The sequence below is a fragment of the Mytilus galloprovincialis genome, chromosome 13, assembly GCF_965363235.1.
Source record: "Mytilus galloprovincialis chromosome 13, xbMytGall1.hap1.1, whole genome shotgun sequence".
Taxonomy (NCBI): domain Eukaryota; kingdom Metazoa; phylum Mollusca; class Bivalvia; order Mytilida; family Mytilidae; genus Mytilus; species Mytilus galloprovincialis.
In genome coordinates, this window is record NC_134850.1 from 64,034,888 (window position 1) to 64,049,553 (window position 14,666).

Genomic DNA, 14,666 nt, shown 5'->3' on the forward strand with positions numbered 1-14,666 from the left:
AAAAAAAAGTCAGGATAAACAAGTAAAAAAGACAGGACCGAAAAGAGTTAAAAATAAAAAGGCAGAACAGAGATCAAACTAAAAAAACCGGACAAAATTTGTCATCCTAGATAGCCCCTTCCCCCTAAAAATCATTCAAACTTAACTTTGGCTAAAGACCCATGCATGAACATTAGAACGATGTCAGAAAATACCTGCTTGACATAAATGTACATCTTACAGTCATTCCATATATCAAAAGTAGTTGATCTATTGATACAAGTATTAGGAAATCACTAGCGCAACCATTCAAACTTAACTTTGGCCAAAGAACTATGCATGAACATTAGATTGAGGTAAGAAAATACCTGCTTGATATAAATGTACATCTTACAGTCATTCCAAATATCAAAAGTGGTTGACTTATTGATACAAGTATTAGGAAATCACTAGCTCAACCTTTTAACTTAACTTTGGCCAAAGAACTATGCATAAACATTTAGATCGAGGTCAGAAAATACCTGCTTGACACAAATGTACATCTTACAGTCATTCCATATATCAAAAGTAGTTGACCTATTGATAATAGTATAGTGATCACTAGCCCAAACATTCAAACTTAACTTTGGCCAAAGAACCATGCATGAACATTAGATCGAGGTCAGAAAATACTTGCTTGACATAAATGTACATCTTACAGTCATTCCATAAATCAAAAGTAGTTGACCTATTGATAATAGTATTGGGAAATCAGTAGCTCAACCATTTAAACTGAATTTGGCCAAAGAACTATGCATAAACATTAGATCGAGGTCAGAAAATACCTGCTACACATAAATGTACATCTTACAGTCATTCCATAAATCAAAAGTAGTTGACCTATTGATAATAGTATTGGGAAATCAGTAGCTCAACCATTTAAACTGAATTTGGCCAAAGAACTATGCATAAACATTAGATCGAGGTCAGAAAATACCTGCTACACATAAATGTACATCTTACAGTCATTCCATAAATCAAAAGTAGTTGACCTATTGATAATAGTATTGGGAAATCAGTAGCCCAACCATTTAAACTGAACTTTGGCCAAAGAACCATGCATGAACATTAGATCGAGGTCAGAAAATACTTGCTTGACATAAATGTACATCTTACAGTCATTCCATATATCAAAAGTAGTTGACCTATTGATAATAGTATAGTGATCACTAGCCCAAACATTCAAACTTAACTTTGGCCAAAGAACCATGCATGAACATTAGAGCGAGGTCAGAAAATACTTGCTTGACATAAATGTACATCTTACAGTCATTCTATAAATCAAAAGTAGTTGACCTATTGATAAAAGTATTGGGAAATCACTAGCCCAACCATTCAAATGTAACTTTGGCCAAAGAACAATGCATGAACATTAGATCGAGGTCAGAAAATACCTGATTGACATAAATGTACATCTTACAGTCATTCCATATACCAAAAGTAGTTGACCTATTGCCCAACAGACTTAACCAGGAATACTCGACATTGAGCAATAAACCTTGAAAATGATGACAAGGTTAGATTAATCATCCTAGACAGATATGTAGTAAACATATTGCTTACAGTAAAAAAAAAAAAATTTCACACACTTGAATGTTTATTGTTACACATGAATTGTAAATAAATCTGTATTGAAAGATTCAATGTAAACAATACATGTATATATGAAAGGAAATTTTAAATCTACATGTATGAAGTGTAAAACAAGAGCGCATAGGCTGAAAAAGTTTACTGGTTAATTGACCATGGTGTTTTTTATGTTGGAAGTTGAAAGATAAATGTTGACCTACAATAACCACATACACTGAACATTAGCAATGACCCATGTAAATGACGTCAAGGTCAAATGATATCTCAGACGGACACGTCTATTATTAGTTTATGTACACCCAAAAAATTAATGTGTCGGTCAGTGATTTTAGAGGTTACAATCATTCCATACAATAAATATAGTTGAACTACAAAATGTACTTCTAAAAGACCTATCAACGAAAACTTAGCATTAACCAAATGGCAACGAACCACGAAATTGATACCTCCCGAACGAGACTTGGTAATTTTACATCCCTCGAAAATAAATAGAATCAAGCAATTTAAACTTGTACACTCACCAATCTTTTTCTGTAGCGATGAGTTAGATAAAGGAATAGATACAGAGACTGTAGTAATAAGTAATATAACCAAAATGTAAAGCACTGCGTGAATTCGAACTTTGCATCTTTTCGTTTATGCTATTTAGTGCCAAAGTTTTTAATTTTCTTATCTAAAAATTTTCCCGAGTAAGTCTAACCTCCCTAGACCAAGTAGTGTTGTGGTCAACGATCCAGCGCCTTCGTGGGAAAAATCGTTTACTGTGGATTTATTTATTTTCGTCAGTGGGTACCAATTTTCGTGGATTGCAAAAAACTTTCGTGGAGATGTAATTTCGTGGTTTTGTCAAAATCTGCGTACGACCTGATAGAAAATTTGTAATTCGATGAACATTTGAATTCTTGGTTCAATTCTATCCATGAAATCCACAAAAATTGGTATCCAACGAATAATAATGATTCCACAGTACTACTATTCAGACGTTTTAAATTATATATACAGAATGTATTGTCAGCCTTGTATAAATTATATATACAGAATGTATTGTCAGCCTTGTATAAATTATATATACAGAATGTATTGTCAGCCTTGTATAAATTATATATACAGAATGTATTGTCAGCCTTGTATAAATTATATATACAGAATGTATTGTCAGCCTTGTATAAATTATATATACAGAATGTATTGTCAGCCTTGTATAAATTATATATACAGAATGTATTGTCAGCCTTGTATAAATTATATATACAGAATGTATTGTCAGCCTTGTATAAATTATATATACAGAATGTATTGTCAGCCTTGTATAAATTATATATACAGAATGTATTGTCAGCCTTGTATAAATTATATATACAGAATGTATTGTCAGCCTTGTATCAACATCACTACTTGTGATCCGTAGATGAAATCTGTTGTAGAGTCACTGAAGAGACATTAATTGTCGAAATCCGGATACGGTATACAAATTTTAGCACCTCATGTTTGTGGTTTACCATCTTTGTCGCAAGTTTATTGTTTTTAACTTGATATTAAATTAATATAGAGAGCCATTTTGTCACACCTTGTGATCAATTTATTCCGCAATCGTCAATGGCAGTCAGCAGAGTTAAAGTTACATTATTTGTTCGACCTGTTAGCCAAATGCGTTTTTTTTAAATATATTTTTTTTGCTCTTTTGGTCATTAGGAAAATGTTGTTTGTGCTGTATTTAGGCCTCTCTACAACGAAATTTGTTACATGCACACGTATAAAAATTGCGATTTTTATCCAACGCAATCATGATAGGTTTGAACGTTGTTTTCAATTTAGACTTGTATATACAAAAAGTGGACGAAGGGTTACTTTATGATGCTAATGTTTGTAAAAAAAATTTAGATGCAGGAAACATTAATTGTTGGTATTCATCTATGAGATATGTACTTCAATCACTTGATATTCAAACTATGAGATATGTACTTCAATCACTTGATATTCAAAATTTAGATACAAAGCTCAATAAATTAATTAAATTTTTAAAATGTAAACTTTGTAACACTGAGTTTTAAAACATTTTGGTTGGTCAAAAGATCTGAAACCTTATCACAAGGTAATAGTAAATTAGAAAATTATTTCAACCTCAAGACTGACTTTGTAAAGGAGGCTTATTTATCGATTAAAGATTTTAGTATAAGAAGAGCTATATGTAAAATGAGAATAAGTGCTTATGATCTTAGAATTGAGAAAGATAGATATAGTAAAAAAATACATAGAGAAAACTCAACGTCTATGTCATCACTGTTTATCACATGGATCAAATTCTATTGAAGATGAGACCCATTTTACAGTAAATTGTCCATTATATAATGAACAGAGGAAAATATTATTTAATAAAGTTATCACTTTTTGTACTAATTTTAAAGAACTACCTAATGATAAGAAATATTTCTGGCTGTTCACAAATGAGCATTTGCTAACTTTCATGTGCCTAGGAAATTACATTATTAAAGGTTTAGAAATTAGATCCAGATGTAAACAAAATATATGCAATAATATAATATTTTATTGTTTTAAGATTTAATAGTTATATGAGACACATGTTGTGTTAGGCTCTGTGTGATCCTGTCCATAATGTTATAGTATGGTATTAGTTTCTGTTTTGCCTTTTCCAATTATATTGTGTTGTAAAATGATGCACTTTATGGGTTCTTGATTAGATTAATAAAATTCGTATCTTATCTTAGCTATATATATTTCAAGTCTCAAAGGGTACAACCGATTACAAAAAAATAACAATAAAATGAGCAAATGTTAAATATTTCGGATAACAGATATCCTTCATCAGTATAATCAAATTTAAAATGAATCATATCAATCTAGTCTGATTATAAAATTATAACAATCCTGAACTCTATACAGTAAAACAGTTTTACTCGAACATAATAGAGACGCTAGTACAATTCGAAATTTCCAAACACGACGCAAAGAATCCAAAGATACACCTAAAATAAAAATAGTAATTTACGATATGAACTGGCATAACTCTAAAATTCCAAAGGTGACGACAGTTAAGATGTTACAAGAAGAAGATATTTTATTTCCAATTATGGGCCCAAAAGGGCATAAACATTACAACATCAATAATTATAGACATGCGTCGAAATACATTCCAAATAAATAGCACTGACCGATGTAGGCTGGTATAATATTTCAAACTTGACTGACCTAAAAGGGGGGGGGGGGGTGCTCTCCATTAATTAAATAATATTTCAGAATTCGTGTTTGTTTCCGCTTCTTGTTTTCTTGTTCTCATTTTTCCTGTGTTGCCCTCACCATTAATTGTACAAATTTTCACTGTGCATTTTTAAAATCTGGAATTTTATAAAATAAAATCAATATATTTAATAATAGTACGGGAGCACATGTATTTGTTTTGGTAAAACACGTGTGTTTGTTTATTGTTTACCTCAACACGTGTTTTTAGATATCGTATGATTTTTGGCTCGTGTTTCTCGTGCTTGTTGTTTGATATAAATTAAATGGAATTTATAATGTTATTATTCGAAGTTCTGCCTTACGCCGGTTAGCATACGCCGTACTTCTGCATTGCCTGTATTACCCCACCCCCACCCCCAACCCACTATCATCTAGACCATCTATTGTTTTTTATGATGAAAGTAGTAATTTAGTTACAATGATCTACAATGATTAATTTAACTTGTATTTCTTGTTTTGTAAATTGGTGTATATTTTGTATATATTACGGATGGCTGACTGTGATGATCTGTGATCGAGCCAGTATGACTGTTTTTTAGTAGTGTCTCAATAATGAGAATAAGCCGTTGTGTGCTTGGATGTTTTTGAAACGAACTGTTTTGATTTAAAATTTGATTTACATTCGTAAATAAAAGTATGCTACCCTCACAAGGAGAGCTCATTTCTGATACATGTGTTGAGTTTTATTGTATAAATAATTTATGTTCGTTTAAGTCTGGCGAATTAGAACATAACTAATAGATTAGTTCGTTGTTTTTTAAAACTCCTTAAGTTTCGGGGATACTCAACCGTAAAGAAATACACCCGGGGCATATTTACGTTACTTAGATTCGCTAATTTGATTGGTTAATGAAACGATTTTGTCACGCATGTCAAACATAACTCTTTCCCTTAATTCCAGAATTATTGAGTAAGTCTGACGTGTTTTTTTAGTTTTGAAGTAAAAAAAATAAATTCAAATGATGGCAAATACTGACATTGAATTGACAATGAAATAGTTACACAGTTTATAAAAAGACCCATCGTTTAAATTTAGTACAATTATGAGTGGGTAAAAATATCATAATCTAGAGAACCAATAAATATGTATTCCAAACCTTTCCTGTGAATTTTATACTGTTGTCGATATCAATCTGTATATGCTATAAAAAAATCACCACTATATATATAGATGCGAATACATACTTGATGAATGATAAATGATCCAATAATTAAACATAAACATATCAGAAAAAATAAAATGGCCGACTCGATTACAAAGATATTATATTTAATTGTTGATACGAATTAAACGTGTTTTAGGTATCAAAGGTTTAAAGCCCTTTAAAAAAAAATTGTGGGGCAAATTTGGTTGAATATAAAATGAAGCACCCCTATTAAGCAGTCCATTAGCCCCCCCCCTGAAAATTCCTGGATCAGCCACTGCTATAGGTGTAACCCCTTGGAAGTCCAGTGGCAAATATTTTGTGTATATTCAGAACATTAAAATATTGAATTAAGGGGCAATGGCATTACTTGTTAAGTTGAGTTAAATCTGATATGGTCAGTGTGTCTTCGTTGTGATTCCATTATCCGTAGGCTAGTAAGTTTAAGTACATGACTTGATATATTTTCTAAATTTGTCCAGTTTGCTAAATTTCCATTATATGCCATCTATTTTAACCCCTAAAAAAGTTACTTTGGATATGTTTTTGACTAATCAATCCTGTTCCTGTCATCACAACTTCTCTGAAACTACAGAATTTCATGAAACTTTGATTCAACATTTTTCTTGGAGTTGAAAAAACTATCCCTTGAACTAAGAATTTTTGCATAAATTTACTACTGCAGCTGTTTGTCATTGTAACTCTTTTGAATCTACAGAACTTCATGAAAATTTGCAGATAATTAGGATATACTACATGTACATGATCAGTACATGTGTATGTGTATATATACAGGAATTTATGATTCATTTTTACGTTACTTAGATTCGCTAATTTGATTGGTTAATGAAACGATTTTGTCACGCATGTCAAACATAACTCTTTCCCTTAATTCCAGAATTATTGAGTAAGTCTGACGTGTTTTTTTAGTTTTGAAGTAAAAAAAATAAATTCAAATGATGGCAAATACTGACATTGAATTGACAATGAAATAGTTACACAGTTTATAAAAAGACCCATCGTTTAAATTTAGTACAATTATGAGTGGGTAAAAATATCATAATCTAGAGAACCAATAAATATGTATTCCAAACCTTTCCTGTGAATTTTATACTGTTGTCGATATCAATCTGTATATGCTATAAAAAAATCACCACTATATATATAGATGCGAATACATACTTGATGAATGATAAATGATCCAATAATTAAACATAAACATATCAGAAAAAATAAAATGGCCGACTCGATTACAAAGATATTATATTTAATTGTTGATACGAATTAAACGTGTTTTAGGTATCAAAGGTTTAAAGCCCTTGATTAACAACCAATTTCAATGTGTGTAAAGATCGGTAAAATTAAATAAACTACCATGAAAGATGATTTGGTGTGCTTGAGTATTTTTTTCTTACAAGGTACCACAGGCACTTGTCTCAGAATTTGTTTCCCTATATACCTTAATATAACATTATATTAAGGTATGTAGGGGGAAACAATATGAAATGAGTGCCTGTGCGAGGTACCCAACAATTTTGACTAAAATGGATTTGATTTGGTTTATTTTATTTCCATAAAATTTTGACAAAAATATCTACTTTAACCTGTTGACAAATGTAAGAATGATTAAAGAATATTCATTATTGATCCACATAATAATTTCTCTTTTAATACTATTAGTAAGCAATAAAAACTTTCAGCTGATATTGAATGAGTCAACTCCCCTAGGCAGAGGAGGATTAAGGGTAAAGCCCAGGGGGGCTCCGCCCTGCCCACCTTTTGTGGGGCAAATTTGGTTGAATATAAAATGAAGCACCCCTATTAAGCAGTCCATTAGCCCCCCCCTGAAAATTCCTGGATCAGCCACTGCTATAGGTGTAACCCCTTGGAAGTCCAGTGGCAAATATTTTGTGTATATTCAGAACATTAAAATATTGAATTAAGGGGCAATGGCATTACTTGTTAAGTTGAGTTAAATCTGATATGGTCAGTGTGTCTTCGTTGTGATTCCATTATCCGTAGGCTAGTAAGTTTAAGTACATGACTTGATATATTTTCTAAATTTGTCCAGTTTGCTAAATTTCCATTATATGCCATCTATTTTAACCCCTAAAAAAGTTACTTTGGATATGTTTTTGACTAATCAATCCTGTTCCTGTCATCACAACTTCTCTGAAACTACAGAATTTCATGAAACTTTGATTCAACATTTTTCTTGGAGTTGAAAAAACTATCCCTTGAACTAAGAATTTTTGCATAAATTTACTACTGCAGCTGTTTGTCATTGTAACTCTTTTGAATCTACAGAACTTCATGAAAATTTGCAGATAATTAGGATATACTACATGTACATGATCAGTACATGTGTATGTGTATATATACAGGAATTTATGATTCATTTTTTTTAGGAGTTGAGCCACTTGAAACTTAGAATTTTGACCTTAATATACTATGGAAATAGTTTGTCATCACAACTCTTCTGAAACAACACTACAGAGTTTCATGAACATAAATATGTAGATTTTGATATCCACAAAAAAATTGATCCAATGACTTATATAATATAATATTTATACCTGACTGTGGTATGGGCTTTGCTCATTGATGAATGCGGGGGCCTCGGTGGCCAGTGGTTTAAATAGTTACTACTGTAATCACTAGCCAGTCAACACTGAGGTTGTGAGTTAAAACCCCTCTCATGCAGGTGCATTGACTCCAATCTTAATTGACTAGGATTTTCAGTTTTCCTATCGAAGGTCAGTGTTTTTCTCCGGCCACTTCGGCTTCATCCGCCAATAAAAACTGACCGCCACAAAATAGCCTAAATGCCAAGCTTAAAAGTGGCATTAAAACACCAAAAATACCACTTCAGGAGGCTTGAGGGTACAAAAATTTCAGCAAGATTAAAAACATTTTTTTTTTTTCATTACAAATTTTATTTATTACACTATTAGTTGTTACTTTATGATATGGTACAAAAATCAACCAAAAATCAATTTGTTTTGGCCCCAGAGACTTTTAAAATGTTTATATGATTGAAAACGCTCCCAACTTATCTCCCTTTGACTTTTGCAATTAAATTCAAATATATTTTTTTAACTTATTGGTGACCTATATTTTTGTCGAGCCTTCGACTTTAGTCGAAAAAGCGAGACTAAGCGATCCTACATTCCGTCGTCGTCGTCGTCGTCGTCGTCGTCGGCGGCGTCCACAAATATTCACTCTGTGGTTAAAGTTTTTGAAATTTTAATAACTTTCTTAAACTATACTGAATTTCTACCAAACTTAAAAAGAAGCTTGTTTATGATCATAAGAAAGTATCCAGAAGTAAATTTTGTAAAAATAAAATTCCATTTTTTCGGTAGTTTACTTATAAATGGACTTAGTTTTTCTGTGAGGAAACATTACATTCACTCTGTGGTTAAAGTTTTTAAAATTTTAATAACTTTCAGAAACTATCCTTGATTTGTACCAAACTTGGACAGAAGCTTGTTTATGATCTTAAGATAGTATCAAGAAGAAAATTTTGTAAAAATAAATTTCCACTTTTCCGTATTTTACTTATAAATGGACTTAGTTTTTCTGCGAGGAAACATTACATTCACTCTGTTGTTAAAGTTTTTAAAATTTTAATAACTTTCATAAACTATCCTTTATTTGTACCAAACTTGGACAGAAGCTTGTTTATGATCATAAGATAGTATCAAGAAGGAAATTTTGTAAAAATAAATTTCCACTTTTCCGTATTTTACTTATAAATGGACTTAGTTTTTTTTGCCAGAAACAAAACATTCACTCTGTGGTTTAAGTTTTTAAAATTTTTATAATGTTCTTAAACTATCCTGGATTTTTTACCAAACTTAGACAAAAGCTTGTTTCTGATCATAAGATATTAATCAGAAGTATTTTTTGTGAAAAAAAAATTCACTTTTTCCGTATTTTACTTATAAATGGACTTAGTTTTTCTTTCAGTTAACATTACATACAGTCTGCAGTTAAAGTTTATAAAACATTTATTAGATTCATAAACTATCCTTGATTTTTTTACCAAACTTGGAAGCTTCTTTCAATCAAAAGACAGTATCGAGAGGGAAATTTTTATTAATATTTTTTCTCATTTTTGTTGAGTCTGCAATTTACAGCAAAAGTAGGCGAGACACTGGGTTCCGTGGAACCCTTACGAATTTTTTATTATTGTCTCACTTGACAGAGTCCAAAAGGGAGACATAGGTATGCTGTTTCCGGCGGCGGCTTCAACTATGTAATAGTTTGTGATTAGGTCTAGTTTATGGTGAGCCACTTGTGGTAAATCAAAGATATTTGGTATGCAGTCGTATTAGATTACTTGGCCCTGACCCCTCAGTTATGGTCTATTGACTTTGAATTTTTGCTTAGTTTTCATGTAATAGTTTGTGATTAGGTCAGTTTATGGAGAACCACTAGTGGTAAGTTAATGATAATTGGTATGCAGTAGAATAAGCATTGGCATGTCTCATTTCTATGGAGATTTGTTGGCCCTTCCCCCTCAGTCACAGTCTATTGACTTTGAAACTTTTGCTTAGTTTTCATGTATTAGTTCGTGATTAGGTTGGTTTATGGATAACCACTAGTGGTAGGTCAATGATATTTGGTATGCAGTTGAATAAGCATTGGCATATCTCATAACCATGGAGATTATTTGACATGCCCCCTCAGAGTTTGTTTATTGACTTTGAAATTTTGCTTAGTGTACATGTATTAGTTTGTGTTTAGGTCTGTTTAAAGGGAAATAATTATGATAAGTCAATGGTATTTGGTAAACAGTTGAATTAACATTGGCACATCTCATTTCCATAGAGTTTGTTTAGCCATGTACTTCCAGTCATGGTTTATTGACTTTGAATATTTGCAAAACTTACATAATAAAAGTGTTGCTATTTTAAATTTCAACATTTGCATTATGGAAATTACAAAAAAGTGAGACATATCTCTGATAATTTTTTTTCTTCAAATAAGCTGAAAATGCTAAGGCATGTATGTTCCTTATGAGGTGGTGACAAAGTGCTGTTACTTGTAGCCGATCCATCATCCAAGATGGCTGCCAGCAGGGGGTCAGTTTAACATAGGACCCTATGAGAAATACATACAAATGTCTACTCTCAGAGAACCACTGAATGAAATTCAACCAAACATAGCATGAATGTTTTTATGAGGTGCTTACCAAGTGTTGTTACTTTGAAGCCAATCCATCATCCAAGATGGCTGCCAGCAGGGGATCAGTTTAACATAGGACCCTATGGGAAATACATACAAATGTCTTCTTTTAGAGAACCACTGAATGGAATGAAACCAAACAGAGCATGAATGTTCCTAAGAGGTGCTGACCAAGTGTTGTTACTTTGTAGCTCATCCATCAACCAAGATGGCTGTCAGCATTGGGACTTCGGTTAACATAGGACCCTATGGGAAATACATACGAATGTCTTCTTTTAGAGAACCACTGCTTTGAATGAAACTAAACATGTCATAAATGTTCCTTATAAGGTGCTGATGAAGTGTTGCTACTTTGTTACTGATTTACTGTTTAAGATGACCACCAGGATTTATTATTAAATGATTAGGCCAATATTAAACATAATTTAGCCTCTATCATTATTTAATTATCTGTAATGATTTTCATTTAAGTAGAGTCGGGTGAGCGACAAAGCCTCTTTAGAGCCTCTAGTGATTATAATTTACTATTAAGTGTAATACTAATTTGATTTTCTCAATATTTATATTTTTATATGGACCAAAAATGCAACTGTTTTTCACTTTTGGATTTAAAGAAAAAAAACATGTTTTGTTACAATTTTCTGTTACATATTTAGGTTACATAAATTAACTTCATTTCATAAATTGCTACACTGAATGTTAGGTCAATTTTAAACACTTATTTGTTATGTAAACATAAAACAATCAGGTAATTGAAGTCTAGGCTTCCCTATTTTCCCTCCAAACTGCTAAATGTGAATGCTAAGAAATGATGAAACATTAGACAGTCTATCAAACTGATATTAAATGGACTGCTAAGAACTGCTAATAATCTGCTTAAAATATGACAAACCGGTAAATTTAATTGCTGATATTAGCAGATTTATTTGACATGGGGCTTAGTCACTGTTGTATATGCAACTCTTCTTAAAACTACAAGTTTATCACAATTTATTGTGTATCTGCTATGTTTCATGCCCCTGTCACTAGGCAAAGGGGGCGTTGTATGTTAGCTTTGCCAGTCCCGTCTGTCTCACGGTTTCCGACTTTCCGTTTTTTTAACTTAAGTTTGCCTAACTTGAGGTTTGGTTGAGAATATAAAATAAAATTGAATAGTAAGTAAAACTATGCATAGAATATGTTGTGATACTGTGAAAGTACTTTTGTTCGTGGGGAACCAATTTTCGTGGTTTTCGTGGATGACTTTATCCACGAATTTAAGTGTCCAACGAAATAAAATGACCATTGTCAAAATCAAGACATGGAAATATCCCCATGTAGGTTTGACTTCTGATACATTTATAGCATTTGTTTATGTTTAATATGTTGATCACTCTATCTGGGTTAATTAGTGTGGTCACAACGATTTAGACAGGTCAATGTTTACTTTGCATTTCCTTCAATACAGACAATTTGTAACCTTCGTTTCTAATGGTTTCAATTTTTCCAATTTTTTTTCATAGAAAACTTAAATCCACGAATTTAAAAACCCACGAACATGTAAATGTTGCTCAAACCACGAAAATTGATACCCACGAATTAAAGTACTTTTACAGTAATAGCTCTGTTGTATGATTGAAATCTCGTGCATTGCAAGTTGCTAGCTGTTACACAATGAGTACACTGTAATACTGTATTGATATGTGAAAAAGACGCACATAATATACAAAAGAAAACAGAAAGTTTGAGATGATCATAATGTAAAGAAGAAAATTGCCAATAGTAAATAAAAACAAATTATCATTGTGATTAAGAGAAACCTATCCAGAGCTTCTGATAAGCTGTGTTTTTGCATAATTACGCAATTAAAACAATAGAAAACCCAATTCAATTTTCCTCAGCATTTAAAAACCCAATACATTTGAAGGCAAACCCAATTATTTATTAAAACAATGGATTTATAGATAAAATATTTTTGATATAAACCAAAGCAATATGAGTCAGGAAATTACAAATGACAGAACTGAGTCCTGAGGTATGAACCTTTACGTATGTCCTGATTTTCTTTAAATTTAGGCAGAATAGAAATTCACCTCTTGTGCCAAAGAGGTAGTTATATAACTTATATCAAAACTGACACTTATTCTGAGGAGAAAGGAATATCTCTGTGTGCAATGACACTGGTCATTAAATTACCAGCCATCATGATGATCATATATTTATAAGGGGCCTGTTGGGTTATTTTTGTTCTTCGTGATCAGCGCATTTTTGCTATCGTGATCCGTTTTTCTACAGATTGGTTTTTTTTATATATTCGTGATCCGTGATCAGTGAAATTTATTTTCTTTGAATTGTGATTGACAAAAAATTGAACTTTTGAATTGTGATGAGACCCCCCCCCCCTCCCATCAGGCCCATCCTTTATGGGGACTCTTTTGCTGTTAACATAGACAATATTTTGGTTTATGTCACTAAATTTGGGTGATAATAACTTTCCATGATGATAAATTGTTTTAACACATTCACAGAACTATAATACTGCGACATCATTCACATGACAATGAATCAATTTTACCCAAACAGAGTAAATGTCTCAATTTGAATACCATGAGGTAAAAAACCCAATCGTTCAGGAATAATTGGAGTGAAAAACCCATGCAATGCAATCTTTGTCTGAGGGGTGAACTTGAATAGATAATGCAAAAGGAAGAAATATTTCACACGATTACATTAAAAATTTGTAAGGGTTCCGCGGAACCCAGTGTCTCGCCTACTTTTGCTGTAAATTACAGGATCAACAAAAATGAGGGAAAAAATCAATAAAAATATTCCGCTTGATACCATGTTTGGATTGTAGGAAGCTTCTGTCCAAGTTTGGTAAAAAAATCCTGGATAGTTTATGAATCTAATAAATGTTTTAAAAACTGCAGACTGGATGTAATGTTAACTGGAAGAAAAACTAAGTCCATTTATAAGTAAAATACAGATACACAGGTACACAGGTACAAAATATTAACAAAATTTCCTTCTAGATACTAGCTTTTGATCATCATTTTTAAAAATTTAACCACAGAGTGAATGTGTTGTTTCCTGGCAGAAAAAAAGTCCATTTAAAGTAAAATATGGAAAAAATGGATTTGTCATTTTACAAAATTTACTTCTGGATACTATCTTATGATCATAAACAAGCTTCTGTCCAAGTTTGGTACAAACCAAGGATAGTTTAAGAAAGTTATTAAAATTTTAAAAACTACAACCACAGAGTGATGTAATTTTTCCCGCAGAAAAACTAAGTGCATTTATAAGTAAAATACGGAAAAAATGGAATTTTATTTTCACAAAATTTACTTCTGGATACTATCTTATGATCATAAATAAGCTTCTGTCCAAGTTTTGTAGAAATCCAGTATGGTTTAAGAAAGTTATTAAAATTTCAAAAACTTTAACCACAGAGTGAATATTTGTGGACGCCACCGACGACGA